At 45.0% G+C, this 14,277-nt stretch overlaps 1 protein-coding gene across 4 annotated transcripts in view; it reads left to right on the top strand.

Annotated features, from left to right (window-relative positions):
• Positions 1-14,277, top strand: part of LCORL (ligand dependent nuclear receptor corepressor like) — a 197,243-nt gene that overhangs the window by 63,918 nt on the left and 119,048 nt on the right. The gene's annotated exons all lie outside the window — the stretch shown is intronic.

The following is a 14,277-nucleotide window of genomic DNA, read 5'->3' as shown; positions in this document are numbered from 1 at the left end:
TTTTTGGGCACGTGGGAGACTGAACATGCTATAAAGTGAGCTTGCTTTGAAAAAAGGTCAATTGCAGTCCATAGTAGCGTATTTCCTTTACTCTCCGGTAATTCAACAATAAAGTCCATAGCAATCTCTTCCCATGGTTGAGAAGGATCCGCGACAGGCTGTAACAGCCCAGGGGGCTTTCCTGGCATCCTCTTCATGATAGCACAGACTGCACAGCTTTTTATATAACTCTCCACATCTTTCTTTAACCCTGGCCACCAAAATTGCCTCCAAACTAGGTGTAGTGTCTTTAAATGTCCAAAGTGACCAGCTTGTTTAACGTTGTGACTGCGTTGGAGTGCTTGGAGTCTGAGCAATTCAGGCAAATACAATTTCCCTCCTCTTCAAGCTAACCCATCCCTATGATTAGGATGGTTTGATTTTCCTTGAGCCATTTGTCATTTTTCACTCCTTGCTTTAATTTCTTTGTCAATGGGTTGACTGGCTTAGGGAACTTCACATGTTGTCGTTTCCCAGGGTTTATTTGAGAAATAACTTGTGGTGGCATAATAGAATCTATGACTTGTTCACGGTGGCTTTCATATTGAGGCAGTCTAGAGAGGACATCAGCTAAGAAATTCTTTCCTCCCAGTATGTATTTTAGGGTAAAGTTAAAACGATTAAAATATTGAGCCCAGCTTACTTGTTTGGTAGTCCATTTACAGGGAACTTTCAGTGCTTCTAAGTTTTTGTGATCAGTCCATACTTCAAAAGGCACCTTGCACCCTCTAGTAAATGACGCCAAGTCAGTAAAGCCCATCTGATTGCAAAGGCTTCCTTCTCCCAAATGGCCCACCTCCGCTCTGTGTCAGTGAGCTATTTTGAAGTGTAAGCGCAGGGTTGTAAATTTCCTTTATGTTTTTTTTTTGTAACAGCAGTGCCCCCACATCAACATCGCTGGCATCAGCTTGAATAACAAATTGCTCCTCAGGATGAGGGTGTTTGAGAATTGGTTCTGCAGCAAACATTCTTTTTAAAATTAAAATTTTAAAAAACGGCTTGGCACTTTAATGACTTGTGTAGGGGTTGACCTGGTCGTGGTTTACCCCTATCTTTGCCAGTTTTTAATAGTTCTGTAGGGAGCAAAGCAATCTCTGCAAATGAAGGGATAAATTGGCGGTAGAAATGAGCAAATCCCAAAAATTTCTGGAGCTGTTTCCGGGTTTGTGGGGGCTGCCATTCAATCACCACTTTTACTTTAGCTGGATCCATTTCAATTTCTTCACTGGAAATTCTGTAACCCAGATAATCCAAACCTGCCTAATGGAACTCGCAATTCGAGAGTTTGGTGTAGAGTTTAGCGTTCAGCAGTTTTTTAGTACTTCTCCTACTAAAACTGTTATGTTTTGCCATAGTCACTGTATAGATTAAGATGTCATCAAGATACACCAAAACCCCTTTATATAAATGATCATGCAACACCTGGTTGATCAGCTGCATGAACACTGCAGGAGCTCCTTGTAATCAAAAAGGCATGACTTTGAACTGATAACTACCCAGGAGGCTGTTGAAAGCAGTTTTCCATTCATCACCTTTTCTTATTCTCATGTGATAATAAGCCTCTTAGGTCTAATTTGATAAAAATTCGTCCTTTTGCCAAGTGGGCTAACATGTCCTTCATTAAGGAGAGAGGGTATATATTCTCCACGCTAACAGCGTTCAGACCAAATCAATGCAAAGTCTAAGTGATCCACCTTTTTTCTCTTTAAAAAGTACAGGGACAGCCACTTCGGATTTTGCGGGTTCAATATAAGCCCTCACAAAAATTTTATCAATGTATTCCCTCAGCTCTTCCACTTTGAGAGGGATCATTGCATACATCTTCGGCTTTGGCAAGTTAGCCCCTGGTAGAATCTCAATGGCACAGTCATTGTTTCTATTGGGGGGGTGTAGAATGTCACATTCTGCCTCGCTAAACACTTCCAAAGTCTTGTTATTCACTGGGAATGAGAGGTACTCCTGGCAGGGGATTTACCGCCACTTTTAGTTTCTCAGATGGTGGTTCTGCTATCCCGCTGGCATCATTAGAGGGGTTGGGGGGTGATGGCCCTATGGGTAACCTCAGGATTCTCATCCCCTTCTCCTATCATGTTGGTGGTTTCCATTTGTCCAACTAAGCTAATCCCAAAATCACTACGGTCATTTTTGGGGCCACCACAAATTGGATAAACTCCCAATGTTCCCCCATTCCAGTCTCACTGACTCAGTTAGGTGAGTGATTAAAGCTCCGCCCATAAAGGATCTGTCTGCCTGTTCAAACCTCATGGGTGAGGAAAGCGTTTTTGCTCTGATGCCCAATTTGAGGACGGCAGGGAGACTGATCAAGCATCGTGAACACCCAGAGTCTATTAACACATGTAAGCCATTTCAGGTGCCTGTTTTAGGGACTAAGCTTCTCAGAGAGGGAAAAAGGTGGAACAGGCTGACTCATCATTGGGTCATTCTCTCCCTCATCATTGCTGTCATATAGAGCAATGAAATGGTGAAATGGTGGCTTCAGTCAGAGCCTTGGCCTTTTCTTGAGTAGGGGATGTGACTTGAGTGGCTTGCTCCTGGTTAATCCACCTCGATTTTTCTCTGGTGGACTGCGAGGTTCCTTTTTGCTTTTCTGGTAGGGTCGAAATGCTTTTTTGCTGATGGAAAGGAACTGGACAAACAGCTGCTCAGTGGCCCGGTTGGCCACATCTAAAACACTTGATTGGCAGTCCAGATGATGCCTTTGGGGTTCATTGGGGAAGTGGACACCTCATCGGATCTGGCCTTGGTCCAGGAGTCAGTGGCTGTTCAACCACTCTGCTGCCTCCCCCTCTAGGTTTGCCGCTATCACATCAACCATAGTGGCAGGGTCTGGATAGGCGTTAGCATTCCTGTTCATGTGGGAGCGCACTTGACTCAAAAAGAAAGTTAACTTCTCAGGGTCACCATCAAACGTGGGTTTGAAAGGAGGGGCTGCTACGGCTCACTGCCGATCTAAGAGAACCTGTAGCAACCCATAATGTTGCAATTGATTTCATGGGAGTCCCGCTGCTCAATCAGCTCTTGGCAGAGGCCCTGGACTGGTGTGGCGCCTGTAACATTCGAGGCTGTGTCGCTGGAGGTGTCGCTCAGGACTAATTCTGTAACAATGACGGTCGGGACTAGCATGGTGCCAAGATCGATCCAGACTAGCTCGACATGGATATCTGTTAAGGCGGCGATCGGGGCTTGCTCTATTCAGGGCTAATATGGCGTGGGTACCTGTCAGGGCTTGCATAGCGGTGGTACCGATCGGGGCTAACATACTGTTGCCGATGGTCAGGACTGGCATAGCATTGATGGTGATCAGGGCTGGCAGGCCACTGGCGATGGTCGGGGCTATCACGACACTTGATGGCAGTCTGAGCTTCGCCTCTACACTGGACTCGAAGTTAAAGCTGGTGGCTGGTTGGGGGGGAGGCAGCCCAGGCTTCAGCTATGGGATTGGCACTTCACCTGGATTGGGGATGGTCTTGGGGGCGTCTGTCATCCTGTTCACTGGAAAGTAACTGATGGGTGACCTGCTCCTTTCCTCCCACCTCCTGTCCTTCAAACTTTTCTCTTAACCACTCAACGGACTGGCTCAGGATTGCAGTCAGATATTTCCACTCTCCCAACTCATCCCAAGGTTCTAGTCCAGGGGTCAGCAACCTGAAACAGTGAAAGAGCCACTCGGAACTGGTTCCCTCACAAAAGGATAAACTGGGAGCCGCAAAAAATGTGTGCGCATGCACGTACATGCGCACATGCGCAGAACAGGGTTTGACTGAAGAGTGGAGCCAAGGCGAGATATGCTCCTACCCTGCATATTTGAATTGATTGGTTGAACTTTTTTATTCCCACTTTTTTTTTTTGGACTGCACATGGCAGAAGACTGGGAGCCACAGGAGACGGCTGAAAGAGCCGCATGCGGCTCCGGAGCCGCGGTTGCAGACCTGTGTTCTAGTCCTTGGCGCCTCTTCAATCAGGAGAGTGCAGTTCATGAGAAGCAGTTAGTGGGAATTCAGCTTCAGTAGCCTTTACTGAACTCTTTTTTGTTTGGGCTAATTCCGAAGGCCAAGTGTCTCCAATAGATAGGACTCCTTCCAACAGCAACAATGGCTTCAACTGGATTTGTCGTTCCTTTGGTCTTGTGCCGCCTGCCGTAACCACTGAAGTCGCACTCTCTATCAGTGCAATGGCCTGTACCCCATCCGCTGATATGGTAGCTGTAGCTTCAAGGCTAGTTACAGGCTCTTCCTTTTTCTCCATCATGAAATCTTCCCTGAGTCCTCCCAAGGCTTTGGGTAGGCAACCGGAGCTCAGGACCCCGTGGTAATAAAATATTGTACAATCTTGGGTTAATGTCATGGTTCCGATAGATGAGACCAATTAAAAGAACTTCAAGGCAAGGAATTCTTCCTCAAAGAACATTTTTATTTGGCTACAAAACAATGGCACATACAAAGGTGAACCCAAGACTAAATTCCCCTCCCCTTGGTTACAAAGTTGCAAGTTGCAATTCCCACCTCAATTTGCTGTCTTAAATCTTATTCACCAGTTGTTTAAAAACACAGGCATTCCTCCCAGCTCTCTAGCCCACCAAAATGCTATCAGCAATGACCTTGGCTCCCATACATTTGAATTGTTTTGGCTAACTGAGAACTACACCATCACCTCTCCTTCTTCTAAACTAACTATGTGGCAATGAAGACAAAATGGCTTTGGTTCGGTTTGTCGCAATGTTGACAACAATAGTAATGGGGGACTTTAATTACCTTAACATTAACTGAGAGACAAATCCTGCAGCTTGTGGGAGTTTGAACATGTTCCTGACTAACCTAGCTGACAACGTCATCCAAAAGGTAGAGGTGGCAACTAGAGGGACAGCTATACTGACCTAATTCTTACTAATAGTGAAGAAATGACAAGAGTTGCAGGAATTTTGGGGGAGAGTGACCATGTCATATTAAAATGCAATATAAGGTAGACACAAGCAAGAACTTAACTAAACCAGTGTCTTAGGCGTTAAAAGAGCTGATTTCAACAAACTTAGAGCTTAAGAAGGATTCCATGGGTGAAAATCTTAAAGGGGAAAACAACTCAAGAAGCTTGGGAATCTCTGAAAAATATTATTATAAAACCCCGGTCCAGCACAATTCCACAGAAAAAGAAAAATAAGAAATCCAAGAAGAAACCAGCATGGATGCACAAAGAACTCTAATAAACTGAAAGATAAGGATAAGTATAAAAAATAAAAAGGACACATAACTAAGGTAGAATACCAGCATATAGCCCAAATCTGCAAATTTGGTCAGGAAAGCTAATGCTTCGAATGAAGTAACACTTGCAACAAATATCAAAAATAATAATTTAAAAAGTTTCTTTCAAACATATAAAAAAGAAAAAAGTCAAAAGAATCGGTCCATGAATGGGAAAAGATGGCAAGGAAGTGATGGTCAGCAGGGAAAAAGCAGAGCTGCTAAATTCTATCTGTGCATCTTGGATTCACACAAAAAGAAAAAATAGCCCCAACTACCAAAGACAACCGTAAAATGTAGACTAGGAATTCAAATTAAAATAGACAAGAAAATAGTAAAACAACATTGGTTTACTCTGGGTGAATTTAAATCACCAGGACCAGATGGATTACATCCCAGAATTCTAAAGGAGCTGGCAGACATGGACTTGGAACCATTGAACCATATCTTTCAAAGATCCTGGAGTACTGAGGAACTACCAGAGGACTGGAAAAGAGCTAATGAGGTCCCAATCTTCAAAAAAAGGGGGAAAAACAGATCCAAGAAAGTATAGACCAGTCAGCTTGACATCAATATCTGGGAAGATCCTGGGAAAGATAATCAAGCAACAGATCTGCAAACACCTAGAATCAGGCAAAGTTATAACCAGAAGCCAACATGGATTTGTTAAAAACAGATCATGCCAAACAAATTGTTTCGTTCTTTGATAAAATGAGTAAATTAGTGGACCAGCAAAATGTTGTGGACATAGTATACTTGGATTTCAGTAAAGCATTTGACAAAGTAGACCACAACCTACTTCTTGGTAAGCTAGAAAAATGTGGGATAGTCAGCATCACCACCAGATGGATTTCTAACTGGCTGACAAACTGCAGTCAACATGTAGTCTCTAATGGAGGGAAGCAGTAGGGTACCCCCAAGGTTCTGTTTTAGGCCTACTACTCTTTGTAAACGATTTAGATAAGGAGATAGAAAAGGATCTCATCAGATTTGCAGAGAACACCAAGCTGGCAGGAATAGCCCAGAAGATAGGCTCAAGATCCAGATGGATCTCAACAAAAACACTGGGTCTGATCTAACAAAATGAAATTCAGTGTAAAGAAAAGTAAGGTTTTATATGTAGGCAAGAAAATACATGGGAAACTCCCTTTGCCAATGAAAATGAAACTAGGGTTAGGGTTATAGCTAGGTTTCCTTGGAGTCAGAGAGAGCTAGTGTTAGTGTAGGCAAGAAAAACTTGCCTAAAAATTGTACAGATACAGATTAGGTGAAACCTGGCTCAATAGCAATAACTGTGAGAGGGATCTTGGAATCCTAATGGACAATCACTTTAATATGAGCCGGTGGTATGTTACAGACACCAAAAAAGCCAATGCAATTTACAGAGGAATTGAATCAAGATCACATGAAGTGTTAGTATCATTTTATAAGGCCTTGGTAAGACCACAATTGGAATACTGCATCCAGATCTAATCACCACAAGATAAAAAAAGATATTGAGACTCTGGAATGACTGCAGATAAGAACAGCAAAGATGATTAGGGTCTGGAAGCTAAAACATATGAAGTAGGTTGGGCTGAGAGAAATTGTCACAGGCCCAGAGTTGCCGAGTGAGCTTCCATAGCTAAGATTGGATTTGAACCAAGGACTTTCTAATACTAATGTAATATAAAACTTTCTGTTTTTGCAAGCCACAAGGTGCACAATTTCCTCTTAACTTACCCTCTCAAAGAAAACCCTGTAAAAATGCAAATTCTTTGACATTTGGTGCTTTAGAGCAGGGCTTTTCAACTGGTGGTACCCGTACCACCAGTGGTACGCGAGCACCTGGCTGGTGGTACGCGAGCCCGCCTATCTAATTGGTGTGGGGGAGAGAACAAATTAAAACGGAGCCGCACAGACCTGGAGGAAATAAGTTGGAGCTGCAGAGCTTGCCTGAATCCCCAGGATCTGTGGCAACATGCTAATTGGACTGGAGCTTCAAGTGTACCCAGAAGAGAAAAGGAGGGTAGAGACAAGAAGCGTTATAAAAGGGGCAGATCGGCGCGGCCTGTTTTCTGAGGAGCAGTGATCGAGAAAGGGTGAGTGAGCAAGTGTTGTGTTTTGGGGGGAGGGGCCGGAAAGCTCGCTTGCCAGCTTCTAAGCGGGTGCAGGTGGCTTTTGATGCGCCCCATGCAGGCGGCCTCCAAGCATCCCACGTGGGTGGTTTCTGAGTGCTGCCGGCTTCTGAGCAGGTGCGGGTGGCTTCCGATGCTCCCTGCATTGGTGGCTTCTGAGCCCTGCCAGCTTCTGAGCAGGCACAGGTGGCTTCTGATGTGCCCCGCGCAGGCGGACTCCAAGCACCCCAGGCAGGTGGCTTCCGAGCACCGCCGGCTTCTGAGCGGGTGAAGGTGGCTTCCGATGCGCGCTGTGCGGGCAACCTCCAAGCGCCCCCGGAGAGTGGCTTCTGAGCGCCACCAGCTTCCGAGCGCCTCGCATGGGTGGCCTCTGAGTGCCGCTGGCTTCCAAGCACCCCACAAGCGAGTGGAAAGCAAGCAACTGAGTGGCTGGGTGTGCAGGATCAGGGTGTGCAAGTACAGCTGAGCTGCGTTTCTCCGTGCTGTTTTGCTGTTTTTTGCAAAGTTGCCCTGGGTCGGTGGAAAAGCCTCCGGTCTCCCTGCTGCAAGTGTGGGAAGCACTAGAGCACTAGAGCTCCTGATGAACCACGTTTAAAAGAGAGAGAAATTGAGCCGTGCTTGACTTGCACGGCTGGGCTGTTTCTGCTTTTCCTTTGCAACTTGGAAGAATAATAGTAATAATAAGAGGAAAAGTTCTTGCATGATTTCCAGACGTTTCCTGTCTGTCCTCCCCCACCCCATCTAAGCAGCAGTATTTGTTTCTGCTTTTTCTTTGCAACTTGGAAGAATAATAGTAATAATAAGAGGAAAAGTTCTTGCATGATTTCCAGACATTTCCTCTCCGTCTCCTCCACCCCACCTCATCCCAAGAAGCAGTATTTGTGTCAACACTGCAGACATTGGATGTTTTTGCTCTAACAATGTAAGAGGCAGCCTTTTTCTTTAAATTGTTTACTCTGATACTAACATGGATGTATAAATTTGATAAGAATGGCGCGCAAGATAACGGAAGTGAAGCTTGCGTTTTGGACTAATTGGAGAATGTGATTAATGATGTGTAATTAGGGGAGGGAGTTGTGTATGATATGATGGGTTTGGGGGAGGAGAATTCAGATTCTGGCATCCATCCATGAGTGCCAATGCTTCGGTCTCATTATTATAGACTTTTTAGAAAAACAATGCCTGAATGTTGTTTGAATTGTCTCATTAATCAGAAGCATGACATCATGCCAGAATCTATTTTCTTTCAAACAACCTGGGGAGTCCTGAGCCACAGCCACGGTCTCTAGCCTGGAGAGGAGCTGGCAAAGATTCAGGGAAAAACCATCATGGGAAGAGGAAATCTGCTTGGAGACGATAACCTGGCAGCTGCTGAAACCTCAGAGGAGGAAGTAACAGACGGCATGCTGTGGGAAGATGAGTTTGGGCAGGTCTCCAAACCCAAGCAGTTAGAAGAGCTTATCTGGTCATCAGGTTGGAACCACTCCAGCGGAGACTCTAGATGCCTGGAGACTGCCCTGCCGAAGATTTCAAAAGCAGAATGGTGGAATGCTACCAGACCGTCTGCCACTGAGAATTTGGGTGAGTGGAAAATCCTGTCTGCAGACCAGACAGCCTGTTAGCCCCAGGAGTCCCCTGCCAGGCCCTCCAGACCCACAGAGACAGAGAACCCCAGCCTGGGGCCTCTGCAGCAATGGGAGGTTGAGGAACCCCCACAAGTGAAAGGCAACAACCTCTGAGCTTGCCACAGCTAATAGAGCCTTGCAACAGTTTGGGGTGGTGCAGAAGCCTGGAGATCAGAAGCTGGTTGGAGGACAACCTCAGCAAGGGTGGCAGCAGCAGGGCCCGAACGTGCAACCCCTGGGCATACAACAGGACCAATGGAGCTTGCAGCAGTGGGAGCCCCAGCAATCAATGATGAGCCGACCCTTCAGAGCAACCTTCGATGGGGACCCAGAGAAACTGAAACCAAGTACGCTGTCATTTGAATTGCTGGGCCTATCTCTACCCAGACCCAGGTGCTATGGTCGATGTGATTGCGTCCAGCATAGAGGGAGAAGCATCTGAATGATTAAACTATTTATATAATGAGTAAGCCCCTGAATTGGAGGACCCCCACCTCTTCCTCCTAGGGCTGAGAGAAAGAATTGAGGACCCATCCATTGCCCTCAAAGCAGAAGAACAAATCCACAAAATGAAACAAGATGGCCGCCCTGCCCTGGAGTATGTGTGGGAGTTCTGCAAGATAGCCGGTCGGATAGGGAGATGGCCTGAGTAATCCATAATTCATCATTTCAGGGAAGGGTTGAACGACCCCCATTCTCAGGCCTGCATATACCGAACTATACCTGACCAGCTACAAGAATGGTACCGGGCAATGGTAAGATTAGATGTTCAGCTCGCCTGCTATAAGAAGCCTCTCCCACCTGAAGCTGAGCCTAGGTCAGGACAACCTGAATGCCAATCACCCCCACGAAAATCTCCAGCTACTGTGATGGCTGAAAGACCCAGGTTACCTGCAGGCCCGGCAGGTTCCACCTTAAGACTTCCTCCTAAGAAGACACCCGGGCCCCTCGTAGTAGTGCGTCAGTGACACTATGAAGTGAAAGGCATTCTTGACTCTAGAATCTTTAAAGAGAAATTGCAGTGCCTAGTACAATGGAAGGGATAGTCGCTGTTTGAAGCTACTTGGATAAAATCTAGCTATGTGAAGGCTGAACAACTCATCAAAAAGTTTCATGAAAGAAACCCCAACAAACCAAGACATAATCCCTAACATAATCCCTTTTGTTAGTAATCCCTTTTGTTTACATTACAGGATCTATCTTTCTTGTAAGGGGGGGCTGGATGTCAACGCTTTTTAGCTGATGCGCTATCCCGACCGCCACAGTACAAAAGTGAATGCGAAGAGATCTACGAGGCAATTATACCCAGTTCACAACCTGCAGCACATCTCACACCTCGCAGAACCCCTAATCCTGTTTACCCAGGAGCAAAGAAGATGAAATGAGAGCTCCTCACCAATCAATGGTTCAAAGATAATCAAACCCTCTGTCTCAATGCTCTCAGACACAGCCATGATGTAAAACAGGCTGGACACTTCGGATATTTAAAAACTCTACACCTCATCTGCCGGCAATTTTGGTGGCTGGGGCTAAAACGAGATGTGGAAAACTGTCAAGTGCCACCATGAAAAGAATTCTAGGGAAAACCCCTGGCTACTGCAGTCGGTAGCCGACCCTTCTCAACCATGGGAAGAAATAGCTATGAACCTTATTGTAGACCTACCCAACAGTAGAAATACTGTCATCTGGACTGTGACAGATCTGTTTTCAAAGCAGCCTCACTTTATCGCCTGTAAAGGACTCCCATCTGCACAACGACTGACTAAATTGTTCTTGAAACATATCTACTGACTGCATGGTGCCCCTAACTGAATAATTTCAGATAGAGGAGTGTAGAAATTTTGGAGGAATTTCCTTAAATTAATTGGATCTTCCCAAGGCTTATCTGCTTTTCATCCAATTACCAATGGGGCTGCAGAATCCGCTAACAAAATGGTGGAGCAATACCTCAGATGCTATGTTTCCTACCAACAGACAAACTGGACTGATCTCCTCCCTTTCGCCGAGGTGGCCTACAATAATTCTGTTCACAGCAGCAGTGGCTACAAACCTTTCAGAGTAGCCACAGGAAAAGAGTTCAGCTCGATGCCTGACTATCCTCAGGTGCCCTCTGCTTCCCAGACACTTGATCAATGGGTGAGGGGGTGGGAAGAGGTTTGGAGAAACACGAAAACGGTGCTAAAAAAGACTTCTGAGACTTATAAAAAACAAGCTGATAAAAAGAGGGCTCCTCAAAAAACATTCCAAGTAGGGGGAAAGGTTTATCTGTCAAGTAAATATTTACATCTCAAATTACCCAGCAAGAAATTGGGACTGAAATTCTTGGAGCCTTTCTCCATTGTGAAAATATCAACCTGGTCACAGTAAAATTGAAACTCCCCAGACTTTTGGGAAAAATTCACCCAGTGTTCTATTGTAGCTTGCTGAAACCTTTTCGAGCCTCCACTTTAAGACCTCCCCCTAAGAAAGCACCTGGACCCCTCATAGTAGCGGGTCAGACCCATTATGAAGTGAAACATATTCTTGACTCTAGAATCTTTAAGGGAAAATTACAGTACCTAGTACAATGGAAGGGATACCCATTGTCTGAAGCCATTTGGGTGAAACCCAGCGATATGAAATCTGACTTATCAAAAAGTTTTATGAGAAATACTCCAACAAACCAAAAGCCAGCTCCTAACTTGTGTTTGTTTACATTACAGGATCTGTTCGTTTGTAAGGGGGGGCCGGATGTCAATGCTGCAAACATTGACATGTTTTTGCACTGACAATATAAGAGACAGCCTGTTACTTTAATTCAGACATGTCAAACACAAGGCCCGGGGGACAGATCCGGCCCGCAAAGTGGTTTCATGCGGCCCACGAAGCCATCCTTGAAACAGTGAGGGAACGGCCCCCACTGCCTTGGCCCTGGCCCAGAGACCCTCCTTCTGCCAGAGACCCTCAGATCTGTCTCATTCCTGCCCAGGCCCCCATAGGCACCCTTGATGTGAACGATGTAGAGCTGGCCATGCCCACCCAGTAGGCCATACGCACTTTAGCCATGCCCACCCAGTAGGCCACGCCCACCCAGGCCACACCCACCCGCCCCCCTGAGGGTAATCGCAATGCTGATGCGGCCCTCAATGAAATTGAGTTTGACACCCCTGCTTTAATTGCTTCGCTTGGGAGGGAGGAAAGCTACCCAGATGTTTTAAGAAGATAAGAAAGCCCATGTACAGAACAGGAAGTGAAACTTCATATGTAAAACTAATTGGATAACGTGTGTAGATAAGGGCGGGGATTGTGTGTGTGTTACGATGGGTTTGTGGGGAGATTTCAGATTCTGGCATCCCTCCATGAGTGCTGATGTTTCATTTCATTATTAAGACTTTTTAGATAATCAGTGCTTGCATTTTGTTTGAATTGTCTCATTTATCGGAACCATGACAATTTGTTTCTGCTTTTCCTTTGCAACTTGGAAGAATAATAGTAATAATAAGAGGAAAAGTTCTTGCATGATTTCCAGACGTTTCCTCTCCCTCTCCCCCACCCCATCCCAAGAAGCAGTATTTGTAGTTTGGACTGACAGGTTGCTTGGCTGCTCTCCTCCTTTGCTCGTGGGGTGCATGTGCTGCCCTTTGCAAAAAATGGAGCCCCTGTGGTTTTGCATTTTCAAGGAGATTACTTTGCCTGAAGGAAGGGTGACTTGGTGGCAATGCAGGTTTGTCTCCCTTACTTTGGAGGAGGGAGAAAAGCATAACTCTCTTCCTTCGGGCGGGTGAAAATTAACTTGATAATGGTAGCAATGCAGCCAGAAATGGGGATCTCTCAACAGCACTGGGGAGAGCTATGGGAAGAATGATGTACAGGGAGAGGATCAGGAACCTGGCTCGAACGCTGTGCTCTGGTAGGGGAAAAATGACTGGGAGAAGTAGCCGGTTCGTAATGTACGTGCCTGAAAATGGGAGATGGGCAGGTTGTGTGAGGTGCAGTATTTGTAGTTTGGACTAGCAGGTTTTTTGGAAGGGAGGGAGGGAGGGAAGGAAGGGAGAAAGAAGGAAGAGAAGGACAATGAGAGGGAGGGAGAAAAGGAGGAAGAGACAAAGAGGAAGGAAAGGAAAGAAGGAAGGAAGGGACAATGGGAGAGAGGGAGGGAACAAGGCATCCACCCCCGTCCACCAGAGACCCACAGATTCTCCCCCACAGGCACCCGGCAACCTGAGTGATAATCTAGCCACGCCACCCCTGGCCATTGATCACATGACCCTGGGACACTGTGAATGTCATAAGTATGAATCAGTTGCCAAGCATCTGAATGTAAATCACATGACCCTGGGAATGCTGCAGTAGTCATGTGTGAAAAATGGTCATAAAGTCACTTTTTTCAGTACTGTTGTAACAGCGAATTGTTGTAAGTCGAGGTCTATTTGTACTTTATTTTTTTTCCAATTTTTTTGGTCAAGTTTTTGACACCTTGCTGGACGACTGGTGCTACTCGGATATTGCCTTACCCTAAAAGTGGTACAATTGGTGAAAAGGTTGAAAAGCCCTGCTTTAGAGAGCTTTGCAAGAGGAAGAACATAAAAAAGATGCTGGATAGTTGCATTTATATGTCAGTGATTGTATACTATTCCCTCAGTATATGTACATGACACAAGTTTCCAAATTTATATAACAAATTTTAAGAGGCTGTAATTAATGAGTCATGTGTAATGTAATCAGAACAGAGACAGTCTTTCATATAATATTTATATTATTATATTATATTGTATTACGTTACATTTTATTTTGAGAGAGCGTTTTTAATAAATCATATTCCCTATTAAAATGGTAAATCACAATACAATGCAACTTAATAGACTAATGACTTCTTTAGACTGTTGTTTCCTCTGGTTCATCTCACTTTTTGGATTTCACCATCATTCTTTACAAATTACTCTGTTCATAGTTCTTCTATTGAAAATATCTCCTTATGTTCTCATGGCAACAGAGGCTTTAGATATTCACTATTTTGAAAAATAGTTCAGTTTTCACACAGCCCTGAATATACAAAGTGTATTCATGATAAACTTTTGTTGACCATTTGTTGAATCAGTTCAGTTCATCCTGAATTGTTTTATTTTTTTAATGGAAAGTGGTATGAATGGGATCATTTTTCACCTAAATCCCATTCATCTAAAGGTACAAGGTACAGTAGAAAATGTGAACTTACTATTTGCTACTGTTATATTGAGACTTGAGTATGTGTGTTGAGGGGGG

This window comes from Vipera ursinii (genome assembly GCF_947247035.1).
Source record: "Vipera ursinii genome assembly, chromosome: 7".
Classification (NCBI taxonomy): Eukaryota; Metazoa; Chordata; class Lepidosauria; order Squamata; family Viperidae; genus Vipera; species Vipera ursinii.
Note: the sequence above shows the minus strand (reverse complement) of the source record. Positions and strands in the feature narration are given on the sequence as shown.